This window comes from Falco punctatus, assembly GCF_963210335.1.
Source record: "Falco punctatus genome assembly, chromosome: 6".
NCBI lineage: Eukaryota > Metazoa > Chordata > Aves > Falconiformes > Falconidae > Falco > Falco punctatus.
Genome location: NC_137585.1, coordinates 13466277 through 13494225, shown reverse-complemented (window position 1 = coordinate 13494225; position 27949 = coordinate 13466277). Strand labels below are relative to the sequence as shown.

Here is a 27949-nt window from a genome sequence, read left to right as displayed (position 1 = left end):
GAACGTTCAGTGATACAGTTGTCTTTCCGATGACTATGATTTGGCCTCTTTTTTTAGCAGCTAAGGATCATTCTAGCAAACAATTGGTAATCCATCACCAAACTCTGCAGATTCCTGATTTTCTACCAGCCCAACCTTTTGTATCAACAGTACCAGCTATCTTTGGATAAGGCGGATTAGCATGCTGCAAAAGACTGAAGACTGAAATGTCATTAAGAATTCAGCAAGTCTGAGAGACTTTTGTGGTGAATCTTTGCATTTCTCCGTTCTCATTCACGTGAAAATTTTCTGTGAAAGTTTGTTTACAGTTGTAATTAAAGTATTATACATTAAAAATGTCTCTTAGTGGACAGGCTCGGTCTGCCTTCACTGAAATATGAAAAGCCATATAGTCCAACTGACAACAGTGCACTTTCACTATACAGGATCTAGATTAGAGTACATTGATGCTCATGTTCTTAGAGGAAAAATTACTCCACTGTAGACTGGTTATGTCTCAGTTTATCATCTGCATTTTATTTAAGAGCGTGTGGCTTTTTTGTTTGATTTTGTAAATGTGTTTTCTATGCACTCTTGATACAGTAAGACATGGAAATTAGGAAACCTGTATATTAACATTTCCACAGCATCATAAAAGATTGTGAAAAATGTGTGTTTGCCAACATAACTAGTATCCAAAAAATGAGGCAGGTACAATATCTAGACAAGGAAATATTTAAATGTTAGTGGGGAAAGTTAAGCTTTTAGATTTCTTAGGTGTTGTGTGTTTAAATATTTGACTTTGATGTTATATAAATTCTGGAATTTTTTTTTGTTTTTTTTTTTTTTCTCCTTGGTTGCTTATGTATTTTACAGGCTCTGATCTTCTGGCCACAATAGAGCAGACAGAATTACTTGATGTTGAGAACCTTGTTAATTTTATGGTCCATTTTCACATGGAGAACAGCTTTTATTTCCCTTCTCACTCTTTATTCTTGATTCAATTGTTAGTAAAGTTTACTGAGTAAAAACACTGGATGTATTATGGGAAGAAATCTAATCAATGCAGCACCAAGGGACAGTCCTTCAGAGTCCTCTCTAGTGGCTGTGAGCCAGACTAGAGGTTACTACGAGGTTACTCTGTCTGACTTTAACCAAAATACCCATCTACTTCTGAAAAGGCTACCGGCAGCCTTGTACGTGTGTAACAGAAGCCTCATTAATATAAGCTCCCAATATATATACACCTGTTATACTAGCCCCCAGCATAGAGCCTGTGTTTCCTATTTTAAACACTTTGCATGTCTGTCTACATTCCCTTCTGTCTGCAGTTGCTATAGTGTGGTACTGCAGAGCAACTCATATGCAGTACCTCCAGGGAATGTAGAAGGCTAAATAAAGTTGTGGCAGATGTCAGCGGACTCTGCCAAACACTATTTTTCAAATTAGATAGTTTGTAAGATTCACTGACTAATCCAGACTTTGTGATACAGAAGTAACCTCATTAGCAAAGTCATTAAGTATACATTTCTTTAATGCTGGCTCCTTTTTCAGGTATTGATGCAGAGAACTGCATCGGCATATGTGTGGGAAATCTTTATTTGACTGGAAATCTTCATTTATACTTTTTTATAAAACTCTGCTCCTCACCTTCCTCCCAAACACCAACTCTACTGTTTGTATATAGAGTTTAAGTCCTCTTAGAATTGAATAATTCAAAAGATACAGCACTTCCTTAGGGCTTTTACCTGTTTTGGCTCTGAGTTCTAATAAATCATTTGACAGCAGAATTACTTGAAGATAAACTTTTCCCCTTTTGTGAAATATTTGTTCAGCACATTCCAGAATATGGGTTTACCTCAAAAGTTACATATCTTGTTCATTAAAGATATAAAAAGGATCAAAAGCAGTATCAGATGCAACTGCTGATTCAGCACAGGAGCAAAAGTGCACTTTCAGGCTACCTACCTTGGTTTGCCTGACCAATTCATTGGGAATCCTCCGTGTCAGTACTTCTAGGTCCTTGCCATATTTTGCTTAAAATAGCAGTACGTTTGGTTCACATAGCTCACAAGGAAAGTATATTGTTCCCCCAGGCAGGTCCAAAGATGCTGTAAAGTGGTGATGTTCTGAGGTTCTCACCCAGAAGCCCGCAACACACTCTTAGCTGCACACAGTTCGGTCCCAGGGGACACAACCTTCTGGTAGTTGTGTGGCTCCTGTTATATCATGAGTGGAGTGAAATTTCTGTGAGGAGGCACATCTGCTATTGCATTCACAGTTTTCATAATTGTTTTCACAATGCACAGTTGATAATGTCTGTGGGTTTTTTTTTGTTTCCAAAGCTTTTTCCATGGGAATTTTCAGTAAAGTATGAAGCACTAGATATTGATGGCTAACAGTAGCCAGAAGTTCTACTGTGAAATGTGCTGCAGCGAATCAGAGAGATGCTGGGGAACTAAAAATTAGATATACTTCAGTTTCAGCACTTCTCCATCTGCAGTGATGTTCTTCCTGCTCGTACTGTGGCACAGCATTTACTGATTGTGAATTACAGCCTGAGAAGTATGTGGCAATATCAATATGCATGTGTATGAAACAAAACCTTGAGAAACACAGTCCCCTCGGTTAAAAATCATAAGAACTTGTAGAATTAACATTCTGGACCAGGCCAGGGGTCTGTCCCACCTACTGTCTTATTTCCAGCAGTGATTAGTAGACTGTAGTTATGAAAAAAAGTACAAGTGGTACATATACGGAATAAATAGGCAGAAGTGCTGTGGGTGTTCATGTTAGTCACACTGTGTGTGGAAAATCACCCTGGGCTATAGTTGCCATAGGCCAGAGCAGTCTTATGCTAAAACCTGCAATTTGTATGATTGGATTCACAGTAACATATTTTAGCATACAGGCCTGCACAGTGCATCTTGTCAAACACCAGGTAAGACAGGGGTTAAGTCCACATATTCCAGCCGTTTGCAAATGAGCTAATTGTATGAGCATTCATCTGCAATGACAGTGAATACAAGATTGTTCAAATACAATCAGTAACTAGCTTGCTCTTAATAATTTTTAGTAACCTGCTTCTTTACATAATGGCTTTGATTTGCCTTGATTGTTTCCATATTGCTTCAGCATAAACCCCATTCTTTTAGTCTTTGCAGGTGTTTTGAGGACTCTGAGAAGCAATTTTCTATTGTTGGTTGAAGTGGCATCACGTCACAAAAATTTGCATTTTGTATAGAAGTGTTTTAGAGAAGTTGCACAGTCAGGCTGTGGAGCTTATAAGCATAGGAAATAGCTGTGGTTATCACACCTAGGATGTCTTTTGGCAAATACAAAATAATTTAAAAAAATATTCATAAGCAACACTTTCCTAAAATGGGATTAGTGGTGCCACTTCATGGAGCTCCTACTTAAGCCTTATCCATTGAGTTTTAGTAGGGTTTACCTCTGAAATGTCAGTCATGTATCTGCATTTGAACACAAATGCTATTTTATGCTTCTCATATGTTCTCTTACTTCCACCAAGATTATCTTGGAAGAGATTAAGCAGAAATGAGTTACAGTTTTCCAAGATTTATTTAGGAGATACTTACTTTCTTGAAAGTTCAATAAAGTTCCATAAAGTAAAAAGCAGTATCAGGCCCAGCAAGCTAACACTGAGGCACTGGATTGTTCCAGGACCGTTTAGAATTCAAACCAGTTTTTATTAAATTGGATTCCTATTTCAAGATAGCAAGTATTAATTAACCATTTTAAAGGAATAACTCTAGCCTGGTCATGATGGTAGAGGTGATATCTCCGTGATGGCCAGCATAGACCTGTACTTCAGTTGTGGTTAGGTTGCTTTTTAACAGTATGTTTCAGTGAACAAATGCTTTGGTCCATGTGAAACAGAAATGAGCATTTGATTCTTCTACATGAGTGCTATTAGTTGGGCAAGTTGAGGAATTTTTTTTAGTATTCTTAATAGCAGTTAGCTGGAGCAAGACTTTTTCTGTGGGAAGACAGTCAGCAAGGAAGTGACTCTGAAAGTTTTGTATGATATATTAGATTATTGAAATTTAATTTCTATGAGCTATGTTAGTATTGTATGTTTCTGAAAGGAAACATTTCCCTAAAGAGATCCACTCAGAGCAGGTGCTTTTAATTCTTTGTAGGAACTTGGCTGCTAGTTTCAGATCTCAGATTTTCCAATTAATAAAAGCAAATACTTTCAGCCCATGAAGCAGGTGGCATACACCTGGGATCTTTGAATATCAGGGGGAAAAAATGTTAAAACCCTGAAGAAAGATTAGTCAGCAGTCTGAACAGTATAGGGAGGAGGAGGAGGGGAAGAGAACCTGTAAAAATTGTGAAAATTGGAAAAATAGTCTAGTTAAGGCCCACTGTAAATTACAGCTCACTAATCTTTCGCTGCATGGAGGAAGTAACTCATGTAGAAGTGGGGCAATGGAGTTCCACTTTCTGAAAGTCAGCTAAGAGGTAATGTAGATTCAAACCTACTGCTCTTGGTGGCGAGTCTTCAAAACAGAACACTTGCATGTTATTGTCAAGTGGTCAAAAAAAACCCCAACAATGGAGTTCCAGTCAGTCAAGTTTTGGGTTTTTTTAATCAATTAGAAGGATAATTTTCCTTTCTTTCCATAAAGTAAGCAACTTGCATTGCTATGCAGTGAACTGTGGTGTTTCCATTTTAGTGGATATTACGTGTCAGTTATACAATGTTTGGTGTTTTGCACTGCACTACTGTCATTATGTGTAACAACTACATTTAAAAATCAAGAGTTAAAATAACAATCCTGTTGTATTAAAACCTGCCATGGTAAAAGAGTAGCTTATCCCATTGGCCTTCAAAAATACATATTCAGGTTAAACTAAAACAGGTACATTGATGTCCATGGTCAGCCATTAATCCTTGAGGTTACCTTTTAGCACCCTTTTTTGGTGCTAAACGCATAAACACATCTTTAATTTGAATTCCATATTTAAGTCCTTGAAGCCCTTGAAGCATAGGCATAGTTCATTTCAGAAAACACAAGTTTAATATGGTGTTTCTTCTTGTACATTCTCGTGTTTCAACACAAATCTATATGGCAACTGCTGCTCTTCTGTGATGAATCCAGGAGTGAGGGTTTTCTTATTAACTCACTGGAGAAGGAATTTAAGACCCAGTCATGAAACACTGACATGACTGAGTAAATTTCTTAATGTCTAAACATCTGCAGGATTGTAGCCTACTGTAATAATGGAATAGTCTGAAAACCATGTCTATAAAATCTCAATATGGCACTGTATCAACACATACTCTTTATACAGTTTTAAGGCGGTCAAGTCTGAAGAGTTTCTTTATCTGTAGCATTTCTATCCCATCTTGTGTCTGGACTTTTTTCTGCCTGTGGGTTCCCATTGGCCCCATGTCTGACTGGAGGCTAAAGATTATTTTCCTGTACATTTTTGTACAGTACCTATATTCTGTTTTAAAGGAAAATATACACATGCATTTTTCTTCTTTATTAATAAACTGAGTGACAATTTAAAATAAATTCTTTCAGCTGTTCAGAATGGTACACAGATGTACTGGCACATTTCAGAGCAAGTTAAATAGAGAGCAAAGTATTATGTCACTAAAGGAGCAGAAGAAGAGGAGCTGGTCTCTGACACTAAAGCAAAATAAAGCAGTGCTAAGAAGGTGGCTTTGAGAAAAATAAGCCAGACTATTATAGTACTTAGGTGAACTATGGAAACAGGAACATAAGAGAAAAATCTTGCTGAAGGAAAAATGATAGAAAAGTATAAAGATATACTGCGGGGTAAAAGAGCAATACTGAAACACGTGGCGGGGAGGGGAAAGAAAAACAGTTTGGATCCTAAAGCAAAAAAGGGAAAGGAAAAAACCAAAGCTTATAAAACCATAATATTAACATGATTGCTGTCTTCACAGAAAGAGAAGATTGGAATGAGTAGTGAATAGGCATTGGTATGAAGACCTGTCTGATATCCCAGCATGGGAATACCAATCTGAAGTCTAGCTCTTCTTGTAGATTGTGTGGGGAACTCTGGTGCCTAATTGTATTTCACTCTCACAGTGGGTAACCCAAACCTCATCTTTAGGATGCTTAAATCTTTACAAGACTTTGCTCTTAGACTTGGCAGTGAAGAGAATATTCACTTGCATGTAGATTTAATTTAAGTGCATGTGTAGGTGATTGTTATTCCTAAGCTGCTGCTATGCAGAGGGAAGAAGGGAGAGGCTCCTAAGGGGTTGGTTCAGTGTACCTGTGTTAGGTATGTCCCACAGGTTTGTCTCTGAAGGACCCTGTATCTGCTGACACTATATATAATTCTCTCATCTTAACTTAGACAGTTAAAGTGAGCTGTGTCCTCTCTCTGTCTCTTTATCTTCCTGTTCTGTTAATGAAGGCAATAATTTTTCTACTGCGAGGTTGTGAGAAAGTATTCAAAGTCTTGAAGCAGTTGCTTATTATGGTGGTCACAGATGGAGAAATGCCAAAATGGGAGACGTCTTTCATTGGAGAAAGACAACATTTCAAGGAGATTTGATGGGCTGTTGCCTATATACAAATTTTAAGGATCTTGTGGAGAAGAGTAACCTCTCTTCAAAAAACAGCAGCAGCATTAGCTGAAGAAAACTAGAAACGTTAAGAAGTGAATAGATTTAGCATGTGGTCTGATGAATAGGCAGAGAACAGTCATAGGATCACTTCTTTGGGATGACCCAGAATAATATATCTAGAGTGTTGTTTCATGTTCCCCATAGTTCTATCACTATCACAATATAAGAAAACAAAAAATGTTATTTCACCATAGTGGATATATTTTTTTATGTAATCAGTGGTTTCTGTATTTCACTGTGATTACAAAGCATATGCAAAGGTATTACCGACACAAATGCATTATCAAAACATGTATCACTGGCTACTGAGACTAAACTGCTGAAAGCTGTATTTTAATAATAATATATACTTGATGTATTGATGTCCATGCTTGATTGATTAGTCTGAGCACAGTTAATCTTTCTGCTACCAATTGCTATAGTAATTTTAAAGGACTGAAAACAAAATTGATATTCAGGAGTAAAGGCTGCAATACTTGTATCTGGTAACTTTTCTTAAAAATTTCTTGGTTGTGGAAGTAGAGGAGACTTTTTTACTTGAAGCTTTCAAGGTTTATGGCAGCTAAATTGAGTAGTCTCAGAAACCTTGTCACAGTGCTTCCCTGAGGGTAAAGTCATCCCTCTAAAAGTGCCATTCATGCCCCACTTACCCTGAATTAAGGCTTTCAAAGTAAGTTTGAAGTGGGACACTGGTCTTCTACAGAAGCACATTCCGCACCTGCAGAAAAGACTTTGGAAGGCCTACCTTTATTGTCTGTGTGTCTGTCGCTTTTTTCCCCTCATAATGATAACATACATTTTACTCTTTTTTCCTTTTTCTTCTTTTCTGAAACAGAAAGAATGATTTACTGGGGAACCAAGTTAGAAGATGACAGAAGTGAAGATTGGTCATCTATGAGGAGAAATTACAAGGTATGCATAGCAGTCACACTGGAGATACATTTCTTGCTGTTGCTTAGGTCTTTGTGGTAGATTACTTCTGGCAATGAAGTTTAAAAATAGTCCTGAGAAACCTTGAAAAAGATGCTTTGAAAAGAACTTTTTTCTTTTGTTTGATTGCCAGAGTAAGCAAAGTAAGTACTTATTTCTTTATAAATATCTTTAAGATACATCTTTAAACTCATTACTCTGCTGAATTGTAGCTGTATTTCTACAGGTAAATGGCAGTCACATTGACAAATTAGTTTTTTTGCAGAGGCCAGTAAAAACAACCCTTCTCCCCACACCAAACCGAAATCCCTCCAGATACTATCTGGAGGTTATTCTTAAGACTTAAAAATAATCATTTCAGGGATTCATTTAAATCACTGTACGCTCAATGGAGGGGTTGTACCATTTTCCCTTTTCTTTGTCATTTATAACCATTACAAGGAGATGTGCTAGTACCTGTTCTGCACTATGTTTAAAGAACATGTTCTTACACATTTGTCATCCTGTAGATTTCTAATTTGAGGAATGTGAAATCAGCACTACTAACAAATCCTGTCTCTCAAATATTTTCAGCAATGTTAATTTATAATATTTATACAGTGACTGCTAAGAGACCGGCACAGGGCTATATGCCACTTAGGTTCTGAGGTTAAATGTTACTTCAGTGATGCATAAAATTTGTATTGACCATCTGCCCAGCACTGAATTGAACCCATTAATGAATAAGCTGACAGTATCACTGTGAGATAGGGCATTATGATCTCCATTTAACAAGTGATAAAACTGAGCCCCAAAGGGCTCGTATAATCATTTCAAGTCATACAGGAAGTACATAATAGAGCCAGCAATGAAAGCCAGCTCCCCTGACCTGCTATTCTTTCTATTTGGACATCCCTGTGTTTGGTATCCTTTTCACTGTGTTCTGTCATGTGTGGAAAGTGTACATCAACAGCTACACATTCTTTATGCATAGTTAAGTTACTCTTGCAAAGTAACTTAAAACACAGTTAATGTGAACTGCGAATCATGCTCATCCATGAAGAACAACAGGAGACACAATGCAAAAAGGCCAGCATAAACAGCACCAGATGGCCTTTGTAAATCGAGCAAGTTAGCACAAAATGCCAAAAGGGAGATCTGTTACTGTGACCTCTCTTTCTTTTTTTGCATCAAGTTGAGAGGAAGACTATGCAGATGCCTCTGTAGTGCAGAGAGGAACTGCTAGTATAGGACCATTAATGGTTTTCCTTTTGTAATCTTGCTGTGAAATCTCTTTGATTTCCTTTCATAAATCTCAGGTCACTTGCATTTGGCTGCTTGCATTCTAAAACTGAAGTATAAATCATCTTCTCAAATGACAGAAACTGTCATTTTTTCCTTGCAAAATATTTTTCTAACTGTATCTTATGTAACTGTTACAGTTGTTGACATTTTCCTTAAAAGCCCTGTTCATTTGACACTCAAGATTTAGTATAAAGCTGTAGACTGGAATAGAGAATTCTTCTGCCTTTGCTCGTATCTGCTTCCTTTACCATGAGTTGAAGAAAGGAGTATTACGCATTTCTGAGTCATGCTGTAGAAAGGTATTTTATTTTTAGTATCATTAGAATTTTAAAAGAGGAAGGATAAACCTTACCATGGGTGAAACCAAGAGTTAATACACTTCAATTATAGAAAGTGGCTATTAAATTTTGATGGGATGCTATCACTGATACTTCAAATAAAATGTTGATGTGGTAATGTAGGGAGTGCGGATAATGACTTGAATGCTAGAGAAAGGCTGTTGATTTTTATGGAAAATGTATATAAAAAATACATGATCCTCAACCAAAGACATTCCTGTGGATATATCCACAGGAAAAAATCAGAGTATAAACTTCTTATGTCTGTCTTGGGTTGTGTCTACAAGAGTGCAGCCCTATATAGCTGTGTCTTGGAGATATATATATATATATATAACTAAAGACTATATATATATATAAATATTATATATAACTAAAGACTATATGTACTTGCCCATACGTTATGTTTTATTGTGCCTGATTCCTGCCCAGCTTAAGAGTGATACTCTGGTGTTAATAATGTGCTTTCCCTCTACTCTTAATGCCTGCAGAAAACTATTAATATGTCTTCCTGATGGATCTTTCAAATCAAACTTATCAAATGTAACAATTTCTTAGAAAAAATGGCAGCAGAATGTGGAATCGGTCGGTGTGAAATTCTTGCTGGCAAGGCTTTTGATTTGCAGCTCCTGCTGTACCCAACTGCAGGGTGGAAGAGAGAACTTCTGCAGGTATTTCAGGTCTTTACTCGTGCCAGTCTCACCCTAATGAGTAGCAAATTAAAGTGCTTTGAAACTGTTCTGGAAAAATAAGTTCAAGAATCACTGTGTTACCTCTGAGGGGATGCTACAAGGGTGGTGTGGAATGCCAGGAATTTGGTTTGAGGTTGGGTCCATTAACCTGAATGCATCCAAGTCCAAAAGTTTTAGTTAAATTTTAAGCAAGCTAGAGACCTTTGTGGTAGATGCAGTGTATTTTAAGACACCTTTAGGAGTTTGAAGATACATTAAGATGTCTGTATTGACATAGTCTCTCAAACCCAGGATCTGAATTGTTTGGTTAAGTATCCTGTTGTTGTCAAAGAACATTGCTAAATTTAGGAAGGGAAGTCAGATCTTGATCTAAGTATCTCTCTACTTTATTATGAGATACAGTATAATAGTAACCTGCACAGCAAACAGTTGAACTCAGTGCAGACACATGTTAGAGGGGGCACTTGTTTCAGTTAAAGAAAGGAGAGAAAAGTGCCCTCCTCATTCCTGTGATTAGCCTGAAGGCCAGACTTGCTGCAGATTTAGAGCAACCTACCCTGGCATCTGTGGCATCTCATGATCATGAGTTTGGGGTTTGTAGAATCACAGCTCCCTTCTTGTCGGAGCCAGAAGGAGATGGATCCCCAGGAAACAGATTCCCTGTATCAATGTCTGTGCTTATATGACCTTATCACTGGAGTTTCTCAAAGATGGTCCATGGACATTGCAAATTTGTTCTCTTCAGCTCACAGAGGTAGGAATGTAACATTTTACAGGTGTGGAAGTGAAGCACAGATGTGAATACATGAAGATGCATAGTTTCAACAGTTGCAGCCAGCCAGATGTTTAAAAACATTCAGCGTGGGTCAGCTCATCTTGTAACATTTTCAGGGAGACCAACAACCAAGTTGCAGTTTGCCTTTGAAAGTCTGACTAGTAAAATATTTTGGCATCTAAAGAAGCCAGGAGAACTGAACTTTTTTTAAAACCTGACCCAAGTATTTGCCCAAGATCATGAAGGATGTGGTACAGTTGTGAAATGAATCCAGCTCTCTCAAATTTCTGCAAACCCAAAGGACCTTACTCCCTCCTACCTTACTCTCTTCTCTGTTCCAAAGATGTCTTTTTCTGAGTTTTTGTAAGGCAGTGCAGCTCTTCTGTGAACTGTTCTCATTATTTTTTTCTTTCTCTTGCTGCAAGCTGTAATAGAGGAGGACTCTCAACAGTACTCTCAGAAAGTCTGGTAGTGCACGTTAGACAATATTGGGTCCTGAACCCTGACGTCTCCAAAGGCTTACTGGATGATCTCCTTTTAAGACCTCTTTGTTGGTAACAGTTATCTCAAATTACAAACCATTGGCAGTCTTGGCAATCGGCAAGAGTAGGTCTCCCCAGTTGTTAATATATCCCAGGAAATCTGCAAAGAAAAGGAGGATGATTAAAGTTTATGGCTTGAGCAAGAAGCTGTCAGAAGGAGCATTTCTCAGTGTTCTTTTTATGAGTTTTTTTTAAAGGAAAAATATTTTTTACTGACAGGCCTTTCTAATGATGGAATACACTGTGAGCTTGGTATTTGCAAGAAGGCGTAGAGGAACACAGTTTTATTTTCTGTTGGAAGACTGCAGTCTTTAGCACTTGCAATATTAAGATCATTGGAGCCAGGGTACCCTGCTGATGTTACTAAAATTAACTTTAATCAGTCTTTTGAAAGGACTTTAATAACCTGAATTATGGCCCCCAGTGCTAGATCTCTGATAGGAGAGTGAGCCTAGCAGTATTGATTTTCTCACACTCAGCATTTCTTCTGATGTTTTTGCCACTTGTTAGCAATGTATATTTTAATAAAACCACAGTTTATGAGGTGCCTTTTCCTAGCAATCTTTCTATGTTTAAGTGGAACATTTTTACATCATTCACATGTATTTTTCCTCATTTTGAAGAAAATGCATTTTTTGAGGAAGGTCCTAGATTCCAAAACTAATGTAAAAATGGAAGCTTCCTTCTCTCCCTAATTCTGACACGGTTCTTGTGTGTCCCACCAGGTGGGAAAAATGAACCAGAAAGTAGCAGAGACAGTCAACAATTTTATTCTTCTATTTTTACTTTTTCTGTGAGGAGACAAATACTTTTTTTTTTTGATTCGATACAGCATTTTAAGTCCTGGCCTGTATGTTTAGAAGGACTTAGAGTTGGTTTTAATAAAACAGTATGGAGAGGGTTAGAGAATTCAAAGCCTTCCTGAGAGAACTGCAAATACCTTAAAGGGACTGCCTTCATTTTTGACCTGGAAATCTGATGGGGAGTGCACAGGAGCAGTTTACTGATCATATGTGAAGAAATATGGGGGGGGTGGGAAGGGTGGGGGGCAGGGAGGGGAAAGCTAAAACTAATAATGTTGCTCATATTTCTCTAGGTTTGTGTTCTAACAGCATAAATTACAGCGAAGTCCACAGGTGGCATCTTGTATGTGGCCTGCAGCCTTATGCCCTCCTGAAAGGTGACCCTGTGGTTTGATAGGTTGGCTCTCCATGAGTAAGTTGTTATTGAGCAGACCACTAATGCTTCTCCACAGCACTATTGCTGTACCTTTATAGGGACTGCTAAATGATGTGGTATGTACCACAGAGACCACTGTCCAGAGGGAAGTGCTGTCAAAGAGTGAGAAGGGGTTAACCACAAAATATTTACCATTTTAGTGTGCACTGAAAAAAAACCCATATCTGAAAACGAGATTTTCCTTTATTGCTCTTTGTGCATTGTGGTTTTACATTGGCTGCAGAAAAGTTCTGTACAGTGTTGATTCTCCAAAGCAGATGGCAAACAATGATTAACCAGTTATTTCCAACTGCTCACAAATGAGCAGAAACAAAGTTGTACCAGTTATTCATACTGAATTAAGCTTAAAAAAAAATTGTGTAGTTATGAGCGTAAATGTTCTCGTTTAAATCTAAACTTTGCCAGAATAGTGCACTTGGGGCTGGATGTCTTTCTTCAAGTTTATTTCTAGTGGCAGTGGTTATGAAAAAGTAAATCATAGTAGAATATGATTATAGTTCTTAATGTAATTTAAAATTATTCCATTGAAAGAGAAATACTGATGCACAAGGGCAGGACCTTTGAACCACATGCATTTACAAGCCTGTCCTATGCAATAGTAAGTGTCTTGTACGCTGCTGTTGAGACTTACTATCTTGTCTAAAGCTTCTTTAAGATTTGATTGGAAGCACTACTCTTAGCAGTTGTATCAAGGATTTGGGGTTTATGGCATTAAGAGCTAATGGGAAGCACATTTGCTGTACATTCACATTCCTAAGCTGTTTTACTCATGGCACTTCAAGGCCAAGTGAGGCCTAGGATAGATGAGCTTTCAAATATTAAAAAGAAGAAAAAAAGTTCTAATATTGATAATTTGAGAAACGGTGTATGTACTGCCATCGGTGAGATGATAATGATACAGGCTGGGGGCCAACTGTGTAAGAAGCAGCTCTGTAGAAAAGGATCTGGGGGTCCTGGTGCACAAGCTGATGTCAGCCAGCCACGTGCCTTTCCAGCAAAGAACTAACTGTATCCAGGGCTGCGTTAGCAAAACTACAGCCAGCACTCTAGAGAAGTGATCCTCTCCTCTTTATAGCACTTAGGAGACTGCGTCCTAACACAAGAAAGATACCACCGTACTGGCATGAGCCCAGTGGAGGGCCGCAAGTCTAGTCAGGGCTGGAGCTCCATGGTAAGCAAGGAGAAGCTGAGATTGCTGAGTCTGTGCAGACTGGAAACAGAAAGGCAAAGGGGAGACCTTATTGCTGTCTGCAATCACCTGAAGGCAGAGTAAGGAAAAAATGGAGCCCAACTCTTTGTTGGAAGTGTACAGCAATAGAACAAGGGCCAACAGCCACAAGTTGGAACATGAGAAATTCTGGTCAGGTACAAAGAAAACTTTTTTACCAAAGAACAGCCACACGCTGGGACAGATGCCCAGAGAGGCTGTGGGTTCTCCGTCCTTGAGGTGTCCAAGATTCAATTGGATACATGCTTGAGTAACCTGATGTAATTAGACCTGCTTTGAGCAGGAGGTTGGCCTAGATGCTTCCAGAGGTCCTTTCCAACCTGTGTTATTCTGTGATTCTTTGATTCTGTCGTAACAAGGACTAAAATAGGAACAATACTGCAGACTTGGACCCCACTGGAAGATGTAAAAGGAACAACTTGTTGAAAATCAGTTGAAAATTAATAATATTGCACATCTGATCAATTCAGCTTCTGGCATCAAAAGAGTCAGGATTTTATGTAATGAATAGTTACCTCAGCATTTCTTTTGTATGGTTCTGCCTAAAGTGAAATCACAGTTTCATTGTGGTCAGATAACAAAATTCTCATAGACTTCACGAGGCTCTGAATTCCGTCAGCTTGAATGAAGGTCATAGGGAGTATTCTTTAAAGTCAGATAATTGTTTTAACGTGGGGAGAACTTCAGAGAATAGTTTTCAGTTTTTCTGAAAGTGTATCTCACAACCACCAGATTCCTTTAGGAGATACAGATAAGCTTATGCTAGTATTGGAAGCAAAACCCCCAGTATTTCTCTCTCAGCTTTTTACCTGTGTTCCTGTAAGGATAAGTATTTAATTGAGTTGCTCAAAAAAGGAGGGGAAAATTGGAGGGGATAAAAGCTTCCTTCCTGTGATTCCTAAGTTAGAAAGTATTTCAAAGCTTTGGAAACTGTTGGCCAGCCCTGACATTTAGAAAGCACACCTTAGAAAGACAGACTATGTAAAAAGTCCAAACCTTATCATATGAGCTTAATTACACACGGAAAATGCTTGGGTTTTACAACCATGATAAAGCATATAAAATCCAGTATAAACATATAATACAGTGCAGTATTAGAGCATATGTTCCTTCACTGCGTTTCTGAACAGGGGGAAGGGTTTGTAACATTGCTTAGGTTGGCTTTATGAAATGGCACTTGTCAGCAGAACGTGTATAGCCCTGTTACTGTTAGCAGTTAGATGGTAAAAAACGTCCAATATATGTTTCCTACTCCTATCTAACCAGCCTATTCTGCTTTATAATGTTGCATATACTATTGATTACAATATTTTTAATTGTGTGGGTTATGTGTGAGTACAGATAATGATAAATTCACACTGGAGTCTGCTTGGCCTGTAAAAATTTTATGCAACTCAGAAAAAGTTAATGTTATTAAAGAACCTCTTTGGAAACCAAAGTGCCTGTTTCAGCAGCCCAGCCTTGACCGTTTAATGCAGTCAGTGTTTTGGATGAGTGCAGGAGAACATGTAATTATGAATTTAGAATGGTCCAGGAATATTTAAGAACAAAAATACTCTAATGTAGAGGTTAATTTCTTATGAATAATGGCTACAGAATGACTTGGTAATTTTCTACCCTAACCTGCATGATATACCTTTCCATAAGAACAGTCTGGATCTGAGGAGTGTCTATCAGCGTATTATTGCCACCAGTGTTTGGCATTTGTTGTGATTTTACAGTAATATAAATAATACATTTTTATTTCTTTTCTTCATATATTTTTGCCTTCAGAACTTGTTTTCTTCGCAGTGTTTTCCCTGTAGTCATGAGGGATTTTTACATATTTGTAGGGAATCTGACATAATACATTAGTCCAGTGGCTGGAGCATTAAAAAGCAAGAAACATAAGACCTGTGATTCTGAGAACTGGTAATACCACTTTTAGGATTTAGGAAGATTTTTTTTTTTTTAATAGAACATTTATATGCTTGTATGTGAATCCATTACATGACATACATCGTGGTTAGCAACAGCTTTTGTGTATCATGGCTCAGGTTTCCATACACTCCTGACAGTATGTATATTCATGAGATTCATGACATTTTCCTGCATCTGCTCTTATAACAGATTTCATTTCAAAGCAGCACTTCATTGATGTAGTACGCTGACACATTTTACGTATAATTGCTTTTCATCTGGTTGCATGATTATTTTGTGACACCTAGTGGATAAATTGATAGTAGTACCAATTTGAATCTGCTCGGGTTTCTTAGATACTCTTCGTAGAAATTCTGGCCTGGAAACTGAGGTCACATCACAAACACACAGATTTTCTTGCTCTTTTACTTTCTGTCTCTCACCTTTTTTGTTCCTATTTAAATTTGCTCATGGAATAATTTGCTCATAGCCAGGTGAACAAATACCCAACACCAGTCCTGAGGAAATTCCAAGAGTCCCAAAATAATACAAGGTTGTAAACATTTGAAAATTTCATGATATTGTTTAGTCAGGATCCCTATCTGTGTGGTGAGTGATCACACATCAGCTGGTTCTACTGTATCAACTTTTCTGTGCTTCAGACATGCAGTTCCCTTAGGGACTGAGTATATACCACATAAAGTTATAGAAGGTTACAAAGAAATACTTATACTTATTACCCTATGAGGACTCTTAGAAGTACCCGTTCCTTTACTGTTCTCAGAGAATGAAATCTGATAAATAATTAAAATATTATTCTGTACACACAAGAATTTTTTCAGAATATTTACATCAAGAGACAGAGTCTGGAAATGCCTTAAATGCATGACCTACTTTCACAACTAAGATATATCTTGTGAAGTATATCTTAATTTACATGTCATGGATTCTATGCCTGAAGCTTATTTCAGTCATTTCTCCTGCAGGAAAATATTGAAAATACTGTCCAGTATGTTTGCTATAAATGCTGTGAGATAGAAAAGTAGGTATTATTATATGACTCTATGTTTTATATTGATAAGGAGAGGGAAATTAAATATTTCTGTTGCACCAAGTCTGTTTGCTAAATTGCTGGATTGGTACTATTAGCATGAACGTTTCTATCTTCAGAGAAGGTATAATACACTCCTTGCTCAACAGATTTTAAATTGTGACCATCTTCCTGCATCCCAGAGCAGGCACAGAACAATAGCTTACATGATAGCTAAGGTAAGATTTTACTAGTTTTTAAATAGGAGCTAAAAGGAGCTGTAAGGCACCTGAATTTGGAGATAAGAGGTTATGTATTTTTCATATGCGGGGAATTGGAATGGAGTTGTGCAGAGGACATGAAGAAATTGATTGTAAAGACCGTCTTCAAGATTTTAGGTTTCAGCTTGTCACTCTTCAGAGAAAATGTGTTGCATATTCCGACTCTCAAGAGGCTTCAGAATCAGAACATGTAATACTAAACTGTGTCTTTAATACCGACTGACGAGGCGCTCTTTTCCTGTGCTCTTCCTAGCCGCTCATCCTAACAGTTCTCTTGTGAGTTTTGTTTATGTAAAATTAGGGCCTGTAGCAACAGCATCATGAATAATGAACACAAAGAGTCACACCGTTGAGCTCTGGCAAAGATCTGCTCACTCTCTACCACCTGAAGCCCCGCTTTAAGTTTGTTAATTAATGTTTAACCAGTGAAAGCTTTAGTCTGGGGTAAAAAGACTTTAGAGTAAATCCAGAGAGAGCCCCTGACAGGTCACCCGAGAAAACAAAACATTGTACAGAGGGAGCCGAAAGAGTCAGTGCTGTGTGCCCGGCCGCTGGGCTCCTCGCTGGCCGTGCTGGTGCACACGGGCTGGCGCAGGGAGCCGTGTCGCTGTCACTGGCCCGCTTGCCCCTGCACTCCAGCCTTTGCCCCCCTCGGCGTGCAGGTGCAGGTGGTGAGATTGGGCCCCTGTGGTGAAAACAGCAGTTTTCAGTGGTTCCCTCTTGGTTTTTTTAAGACTTGGGTTGTGTAAACCTGGGCTGGGTCTCAGACCAGGCTTTGCGTTGGATGGCTAATGAGGCTGGTAATCTCATTAGCTGTGTAGCGAGTGTGTATAAGCTTTCTTTTCGGAGTCTTTGTTGCGCCTGCCACGCGGAGTATTCCGAATGGAAAATAACTGATGAAAGCAGAGGCAAAGCAATCGTGACAAAAGCACATGTGTATATTTTTTTAATCATAACACAACTTGAGACAGTATCAAAGGGTGGTAAAAAAGCTGTTACTCTGCACAGAGATCATCTGCTGTAACCAAAGAAAAACAATAAAAGGAAAAAGGATCTCAGTAATTAGCAGTGTGGTTAGCAGCAAATTCGTGGAGGTCCCTGGGAGTGAGAGGTGTGCAAGAGGCAGGGCCCAGCTTGGGCTCCAGAAGGGCGGCAGAGGAGGGGGACGCTGGGCAGGGGGGGCACTGCACCCCCAGAGGCAGGCACTGAGGGGTGTCCTGTGGCTGCTGCAGACCTCTCACTGCCAGCTGGTGTGCCACAGCCTGGCAATGCCATGTCCTAACAGGGACACGAAAATGCTAAACAAGGGTCAACAAAAATATTTGCTCTTGCAGCTGGGGTTTTTGATCAGGTCTATATCCTCACCCCCCGAAAATACCAACAACTCCCCCAAATAAATAGCCTGCTGCAGTTTTGGTTTGTAAGGCTTGTACAAATATTTTCTCTGTGTTAATGTATGTGAACTTCCAGGCTTCTGCTTCTTGACTTTCAGATTGAACCAAGCCCAGTGGCTGGAGCCAAAATGCAGTCCAGACCTCAGAACACAGTTCTGGAATGGGAATGATTTTTAAGGTTTTAACAATACTTTAAAACAAACATACTACATAGATTGGTGGGGTTTTTTAATGCCAGCTTTTCATATAATGCTGTCCACGATTTTGGATACTACAGATCTAAAGTGATCATGACAAATGGAATTTGTAAAGGATGGATTTTGCTTGTCTGCTGTAATACAAAGCTTATTCTTCATTAGCACTCCAGTAACTTTATCCTGTTTGCGGCAGTGGCAAATATAAGTGTCCACTGATGTAAATACAGAATTTTAAGCTAAATCCATGTAACACTGGGTTATTCAGACCTTTGGTCTGACCCTGATTCCCAGACTGCTGATTTCCTCACTCCTACTTGTCAGCTGCTTCATCTCACTAAAGGCTAAAATTTAAAATGAAAGCCTTATGGGGCAAGGGGAAGAAGATGTTTTTCTGCCAAATAGAATTACTGGCACAGCTACATTTCTGCAAAATGAATTTTAGTTTCTTATTGAGGCTTACATACCCCGACAGACATTCTCTCTTGGTGCTTAATTAAGTTAGGACTTGCACATACTGGTTTATTGCATGTCTTTTAAAAAGGAAAACAATTTCCAAGGATTTAAATCCATTTCAGAGTGAAAATTCAGTTTTCCCAAGAAGGAATTTGTGGGTTGAGATTGGGAATGGTGGTTTTTAAGATGATGTCACGTTAATACTGTTTTCACAATCTTGTGACTCTGTTTAATGTTCTTTTCCTAGTTTTTTTAAGGAACTGAAATAAATAATGCTTCCTGTCAGTGGTGTCACATCAGTTAGATGTGGCACTGTGTGAACTGCACATACTGAAAAGCCAAATCTGTTAGACTTAATAGTCATATGTTATTTAAGATTATCTGTGCAGTAAAGAGTTTTTCTATCCAAAAATGCTTAAAAGCATTACCCAAATAATTGCTTGTGGGATGGCTGAGTATTTAGCTTGGAGAGGCTGGCAGACTGTGATCCTGACTGTTCTCTGCACCTGTGACTACACCTAGTTTTTATTTTAACGGGGCTTGAGGGGAAGCAGGAAAGATACAATTTTGAGGAGTTGGACGTCACCTATCACATCAAAGATAAGGGTGCTCAAGTGTCGATTTTGTGTTCAGAGGTGTTCAGATTTTGTTTTGCAGGGGGTGTCATTAATACTTCATTTTTGTGTCATCTGCGTGAATACAATCTGCATGAGATCAGGGAGATAAATTAAGAATGTTTAGGAAATGCTTACGGTAAGAAATGTGTTACATGCCCCTTTTATTCTTGCTATTTCTGACAAAGGAAAACTGACACATTTTCTTAGCTCTTAATGAGGAACAATCTCTAATTTGTCACAACTTCATCTTACTGTAGATACTCATCTCCCAGATAATCCAGCCTTTACGTTTCTGCTTGTGCATATGGTGTAAGATGCCAAGAATACCTGAAACATTTGTTTTTCATAACACATACCTCACTTGCCCCCAGTGCTTTTGCCATTTCCACACAGGTTTCATCTCCCTTGGGTACTGGCCTCACCCTGATTTCTGGGCATTAGGATCTGTTAATAATTGTCGTTTCTGCCATGGAGAGTCATAAATACAGCCCCGCATGAGTCCCTCGCTGCCGCTGTGGTTCCTGCAGCCCACCCTCATCACACCTGGCGGCCGTCTTAGACCTGGGCAGAAAGCCCATTGGGGTGAACTCCTCAGCTGGCAAGTAAGCAGATGGAAAGATTATGCTAGGAAAACACAGAAGATAATTATTTAAGTCCTACAAAACAAATAGCTCATAATACACTGAACAGTTCTGCATTCCTTTTGGAGTCTATTTTTCAAAAAAGTCTCTTCTTAAATATTTATTTACTTAAAAAGTGCAATATACAGAGCAGACAGTGATTAGCCCTGGTTTAATTTCTGGTTTTGTGGAAGATTGGAGAGATTCTGAGTGTTTTCATCATTCTGTAGAATACTAGCTTTTATGTTTTTTTAGCATTCAGAGTGTTACATAAGCAAAACTCAGAAATAAATGAAATACAAAAATAAAAATTTGTCAATGTAGGTGCTGCAGTTTGCATAAGCAGAAGACATGATCCCACATCCAAGAAAAATGAGGTGGTGTGGTGGAAAACTGTCTTTTTTCCTAATGCATTCCATTTTGAAGCATCTTTTAACATCTTAGGCATTTTACAGCAGTAAGGCTATTAAATGCCTAATATATACATGTATAGAATATATCTGTGAAGGTGCAGAATATCTTTGATGCCCAGGCCTGGCTTCTTGCCTTTACTGCTAGTGAGAACTTTATACACCCGTTCAGTAGGACAAAGCAGCTGTCATTAAGCACATCCTATTTTTTGATACCATTGTAAACCTTCTCGGAACCACACTATGTGAGCGGTCATTTCTATGGAGGAATTTCCTTGACTTTAGCATGGGTCCACGTGCAAGTAAGGAAGCTCCTCTGCAGGTCTGAGCTGGTAGTCAGGCTACAGTATGTGAGATGCAATTACTTAAGCTAATTTATGTGATTGTTTTCACGTTCTGTTGCCTTTTTTTCCCCCCATATGCAGAATGTTCAGATTTAGAAATATACATAAATCATTGCAGAACTCAGAAGCATTTACCCAGAGAGTTCTGACTCATTTCACAGCTGCTCCTTTTTCCTAAATATTTACAAACAGTTAGATAATGGCAATGGTTTCAGTGAATACATAAAATTTTCTCAAATAGAACTTTGTCACAGTAGCTATGATGTTCTGTGTAATAAAGAAAGTAGACAAAGGTGAACAAAAATTACATAACTGATTTAAATAGAATTACTGCTCAGTGCAAGTAGTCAATGGTTCCTAAATTCTTTTTTGATGTATAAGTTTGCTAAGGAACCAGAACTGTTGCTTTTAACTTCTGTGCCTCATAATTTGTGCAGTATTGGATCGCTGGGACCTTCTTCAAAGCTGGGACCACTGAGGCTGAGCAAAAGTGTACTGTTGATTTTAAAAGTGTGTGAATTGCTCCCCTTCTTAAAAGAAGTATCCTGATGACTTTGAGAAAATTGTTTCCATGCGGAACTGTGAGTAGGATTTGTAGAAACTAGAACAGCACACCTGAACAACGTTATAGCGCCAAGTAACCTCTCTGATGAGCAAACATCATGACCAAAGCCAGTCACCGATCTGGACTTTATGACAAAAGTACAGAATGATAAATTTGATTTCCTAGTTACAGCCTGGCTATATTAGTGCTTAGTTAAAGCTACTAAAACGTTAGTGTTTGCAGGCTGATGTTCTTCTGCAGCCAGCTGAGAAAGACAAACACTTGCACAGAGAACTGTCTAGAGCAGGAGCCTGACTGAACTGAATTTTAGAAAAATCTGTGCATCTCCAGTGAATGCAGGAGGAAGCTGTGGACGCTCAGTCCTGTGAGTATTTCCCAGTATGCCTGCCTGACGTTCAGCAGAACGTGTCCTGTATTATTAAAGTTTCACAACTGGGGACAGAGCTGGCATTTGCTGTTTTAGAAGCAGCTGTATTTAAGTAATGGGTAAGATGAAGCCTATGCTGTACTTCACAGAAGTCACAAAATCTGTGTTTGTAGAATAATTTTTACTTCTTGAAGGACACAAGCTATATGAAGGCAGTACATCAGTTTTATAATATTTATTTAAAACATATCTTAAAATACTGTGTGCGAAGTTTGTCATACATAGATCCCAGCGAACTGAATCCTTCCCTTCACCAAATAACTTCTGAAATCTCTAGGAAAGTTACCTGCCGTGGTAGTGCTGTGTCACAACCCTGCTCTGGAAGAACGATGCGGAGGTTCAAGTTCCTGCCCAGGGCCTGATCCAGGTCCTGTTGAATGCAGTTCGAAAGCCTCCCTTGGCTGCAGCATCCACCACAGCAGATCCTCGGCCATCACCCCACAACCGCTCTTGCCAACGAATGTGACATTTGCAGTTGTGATTAAATAGTCTGTAGGAGCAGAGCAGTGACTGTACACTGCTTTGGAAGCCAGAAGATTATCAGCATATGGAGAGATGTTGGGAACTGCCAACCTAGCCTGCATCCAGACCCTCAGCCTTGCTGGGGAACATCCCTGCCTTGTCACTAGCCTCCGAGCCATATCTCCCTGGTGTAGTCATGCTGCACTACCCAGGGCACACACCTGGGCATTTGCCTTCCTCCTGGGAGCCCGGTGAGGTGTTGTGTTTGTAAATCATCCTGAGGGTTTGGTTGGAAGTGCTCTGAAATCGCAAAACACTTGTTTTGTGTTCCGCCAGAGTCTGTTAATTGGTAAGCCTTTTAATTACATAACAACCCTATGTGAAAACTGTCCTCTTTCCTGTTACATCATAGGAATAGCAGATGTGGCCCTGTGCCTTTTTAAAAGTGACTGCTGAGGTATTTATCAGCATCAGTTCCAAGACATTTTTCAGTAAGCAGTGAAAGTTGGAATATGGAGATGTCACATTTTTCCTAGTATTAAACAGTTGTCAAACTAGAAACATAACTCTTGCCAGATAGTTATTTTGTATGCATGTCTTTTTCATAGAAGGAAAATGAACATGCATTCTTCTTTCATTAAGTATTTTAAAGTTCGTCCTTGTTGGGTGATCTAGTTATTTAAAATAAGTTTATGAGCAGCTTGTGAGAACAGAAGACTGATTAATTTGAGGTGTTGGATAAAGCACATTCTTTTCCATTTTTGTCTGCGCATAAGTACTACTGGTACTTTTAATAGCAGACCTTATAGGAAACAGTATTGCACAAAGTTTATGATGCTTTACAAATAATTGTCTCGATTCTTTGTGAATTAACAAGCTACTCTATTTGTGGGAAAATACACATTAAGTCAACATTTGTATCAGAACGCACATAGAGAAAAGAATCCTTAACATTGTTATCATTGTAGAAAATAGGAGAATCCTTTTGAAATGTTTAATAAAAGCTCACCATTTTTTTGACAAAGGTGAACATTTTCCAATCTCCCACCTAGCATTGCACCTAAAAATGAAAGTGAAGTCAAGATACATTAGATAGGCAGGCAGTGTAAATCACTAGAGCATATTCAGGTTTTCCACAATGTTGCCATTGTTTGTATCTGTATTTTCACTTCGGTCTCTTTTAAGAGTCACTAGAATCGGCTGTAATTGTAGGTTCTTCATCCAGAATTTCCAGTCGTTGGAAGCATTCAGGTTTGTGGGGTAGTTTGGGCTTTTCACTAGTGTGAATGCATCCTTTTAATGCCAGACTGGTCCATTGAACTGTTTTCACTGGACCATCGAGCATAAAGAGTTGCTACAGTGAAAGGTTACATTGGTTTTATTCCTCCACTATAAAGCAAATGCTTATACCAGAGTCTCACATCACACAATGCGCAGCTTTCCTCCAGTTCTGTTATGTAACACTGTTACATTTATATAAGCACAGGGTTTATTTCACTCCAAAAGCACTTTCTGTGAAGTGACTGCACAATGCACAGGTACCCACCCAGCATTGCTAAAATTGACTGATGTCTGCAGCGGATTTAGCCAAAGCTCAATACAAATTCTTGGCTCATAGGAAAAATACTGAGATCTCTGACTGCAGGCATGAAAAAGATGTTTGTTTTAAAGTATTTTATCTAAAAAACAGAGGTATGGGGTAGGGTTTTTTTCAGAGGGGAGTTGACCTTGCAAAAAAGCTGGCACTCAGAAAATGCATTTATCTAAACCCCTGAAGTACCTAGAGAAAACTACCATGCTTTCTGCTGCAGAGCTTTCCAAATGGATTTCTTTGATAGTGGTTAAAGAGCAACTTCTGCTACCAGTTTTTACCAGTGTACATTGATGAGATGTTGAAATCTTTCGTGCTACTCCTTCTGTATAGTATACAAAGAGAAGAGCATTTTAATGTATATCCTTTTTGGCCTACAAGGGCATTGGTATGACAAGATGTGAAATCTGCAGTTGTACGTATTTTCTCCAATACAGTGGTCTCAGGATGGACAGAGTTGCACCATTCCTGTTTTGTGCAACAAATATGCGCCATGTACAGCTCACACCAACCAGTCACCTCTTTCTGACTGTGGTCTCAGTCCACTACAGTGAAATAATCTTTGAAGTTGATGGTATAACATTGCCATTTACAGACTAGTACATTGTTATTTGATTTGGTCAGACATCTGCATTCTCCTTCCTTCTCTGCTTCATTTGGAAGTGTGTTTGTTCCTTGATGGTGAAGTAGCTGGTACCTTCCTCTGCCTTTCTCTGCAATGGTCTTAACATTCAAGTCAATCTGAAAAAATACCTTTCTTTTTTTCACTGTACTTTGTATCTTGCCTGTCTCTTTCAACTTGGGGGTCCCCGCGGGCCATGGTATAATTGCAGTAGTAACAACTGAGTGAGAGAGGTGGTGCTGGGCATGGTTCTCCTTGAGAAAATGTCTGGAGAAGCTGCTCTCTGCTTTTGCACATGCTCTTGCTCACCTTGTAATTGTTTCAGTGTGCAGTGAAATGAAATTGATATGTATGTGTTTTCTCTTGCTCCTCTCTTTTTAGGTCCCCATATCAATTCTGCTGAAAGCAGTGGCAGATCAATTCAGTTACCCTGAAATGTGACCTGCCACCTTTGGGGTAAGACCTGCTTTACAGAGAAACATTGCACTAGTTTATCTGTGTGTGGCTGATGTATGTATCATTTATTATTTTCTTTAGTTAACTGTTAACAGAAAGTAAGTTAGCTGATCAAGGTAGAGTATTTGCTTTAAAAGTTTTCTTATTTATTAAAGCAGTATTTATATTACAGCATGGACTGGCATTTCAGTTATTTCCACTTCTTTAGCTCTGCCCTGAATGAGAAGTGCTGCAGTCCATCAAACCAAGTGGTGGCCAATAACAGCCCCCTCAAACTCTAGCATAAGTGTGAGGTTAGAGTAGGTTATACTATAGTGGCAATTTTACTAGTCATATTAACCAAGATCTGTGCAGTATGGTAGCATATGTTTAGTTTGGCCGTTGATTCAGAGGTGGGTTACTGTTCATTGAGGAGTAGCATATTGTTTAAGTAGGCCATAACATTTCCTCACAGTCTTAACAAATTCTTTGTTCAGTGTCAGGGATTTACCCGTGCAGAACTTGGGAAATTCAGTTAGAGAAACTCAGCTCTTCCCCATTAGGATAATAGAGGAATATCTAGAAGAATGTTAAACAATCCCTCTAAGTCAGCATCCACTCTCTTAAGCTGTAGTGATGCCTTTCTTGAAGTGACAAAACTGGTTTGATAAGATGCAGTCATGTCAGCGCTGGAAGTACAAAAGTGCATTTATTAAAAATGAATGCAGTATCCTCTTTCCCCTCGTGTATCTTGTCACTGACATGACTTCACAAGTTGCAAATCTATTAAACATTTCAAACATGAAACTAGAGCTCATTAAGCAAAATGTCATCTGGTATATAGCAAACTGTTTCAGACTCAAAATTGTTAATATTTGTCTCCAGAGTTTTTTGTCTTCTAGGTTGTTACCAAGCAATCCAGCTGTCTGGGAATACAGCTTGTGTTTCATCTGATCAGTCTGACTGTCCTTTGGGGTGAGGTAGTAGGTTGTATAGTTTTAGGGTTATGCCCTGCCTGTCAGATAACTATACAATCTACTGTCTTTCCTGAAGTGGCTGTGACATCATCGCTGGATGTGTCTTCAGAAGACAAAGCAAATATTTTTCAACTGGAACATTCTCTGGCTCTGTCTACATGTTGGATTTGGTTCTTGTAGTAGGGTTATGAAAGTACACAAATGTCCGTACAGTGTCTAGATTCCTCTATTTCCCGTTCATGTTCAAAAGCAATTTCCTGTTTGTTGTTTTCTCAGAGAAGGTGGGGTCTAAGTGACAGGGCACAGAGGTACAACCTGGTCTGCAATGGACTTGCTCTCGCTCAGTGTTCTTGGACTGCCATGACAGTGGCCGTTTGGAAACAGCTGACCCATTTCTCCATTACTTCGTGGCGTTTGTGTTCATATTCAATGGAAAATGCCACTTTTGATTCAGCAGCTATTTACATCCACTTTACATAGATGCTGTTTGAGAAGCCAGGAAGTGATGAGTTGGATAAAAAACAAAGAGGATGTCTTCCAGTTGCTCGTGTTCTGCCCTGGAACTGGTAAATGCTTGAGCCCTAAGTAAAGAGGTTTCTTTAATCAGTTTTTATACACTGATTCAACTTGCTTTTTTATTACATAATGCTAATTTGGGAGGGACAGTGCTTGCCACTGTGGTTCTTGGGTGTCTGGAGTCACCCCACCAATTCCAACTGACTCTCAGGTAGAACTGTGAGGAAGGGTCAACAGGACATAATTATGGTCTTTTTAAGGCTAAGGAACGTGTGGGCCAGAAAGTGCTAAGGGAATCTTACTTGCAAATGGTGAAATGTTAGTTTCCTTCAGAAGATGCGCTTGATGCTTTAACAGGATGAGGTAGTAGGTTGTGTGGTTTCAGGGTAGTGATTTTGCCCCAATCAGGAGATAACTATACAACCTACTGCCTTCCCTGATAAGCAGCATAACGACATCAGTGTCTTAATTCACAGAAAAACAAGAGCTAAAATATACTTCTGAGACCAGCAAAGTAAGTCTAGATGTAATTGTTACCCTGCCCCCAATAGCTCTCATTTAGTGTCGCATTTTTTTTAATAATTGCCTCAAAAATAATTATCTTTTTTTAAGTCTTTATCATGAAAATTTGAATTAAAGAAGTTTTGCTTATTTCAAAGTTTGTCTGCTCTTGGATCTGTTTCATTTCTGGTTCTTTAGAGTGGAATGAAGTTATCATGGGAAATGATTCAAAAAATACTGTGAACTTGCAGTCAAGATGTCCTTATTTCCTTGACATCTAAGTCTGAGTGCAACAAATTTTACTAGCAATGCACTGGTTTAGTTCAACCTTACCTCCCCCTCAGGAATCTTCCAGTGTTTTACAAATAATACCAGATTAAGTCACACAAGGTTCTTCAGCAGGTCAGCTTTGTGTTACAAATAAAAAGCTGTAACAATGAAAATCAAGGACCAGATTTTTAAAAACAAAACCAGACATTAATTTGGTCCCTCAGTCTCATTTCATGACATTTAAATGCCCCCAAAAGAGAATTCTTTGCAATCTAAAAGGCACAAACTGCATCTGGAAGACCATGGACAGAAATATTAGGTCAATTAAAGACATTTTGAGAATACAAACTATAGACTCTTACACCAAAAACCTGTGGAAGAAAGGGAACAACACAGCAACAAGGTGTTGGTTTTGGTTGTAGACCTAGAAATCATTCTCCCACATGCAAAATGCACCAGAAATAGGAATCCTGTAAACCTTAAGGTTACCTTAAGACCAGAGGCATCAGATGTTATGTATAACCATCTGTATATATTTTGATTATACAGCATCTTGTTACTGTAGACTGGAGTGAAAATTTGTTAGTTGGAATCCTCTATTCCTGTCTCACATGCTACACAAAAGAAAGCCTTGCTCACCTAAAAAGCACTACCTTCAGATCTGTAGTTAGGCAAGCTGTGACATCCACGG

At 38.8% G+C, this 27949-nt stretch overlaps 1 long non-coding RNA gene across 1 annotated transcript in view; it reads left to right on the top strand.

Annotated features, from left to right (window-relative positions):
- LOC308066284 overlaps window positions 1-27148 on the top strand; it is a 128433-nt gene extending 101285 nt beyond the window's left edge. Inside the window, exons 3-4 of the long non-coding RNA XR_013929117.1 lie at window positions 7455-7531; window positions 24941-27148. This is a non-coding gene — a long non-coding RNA (uncharacterized lncRNA). The remainder of the gene's footprint in view (window positions 1-7454; window positions 7532-24940) is intronic.
- Window positions 27149-27949: the final 801 nt, after the last annotated feature.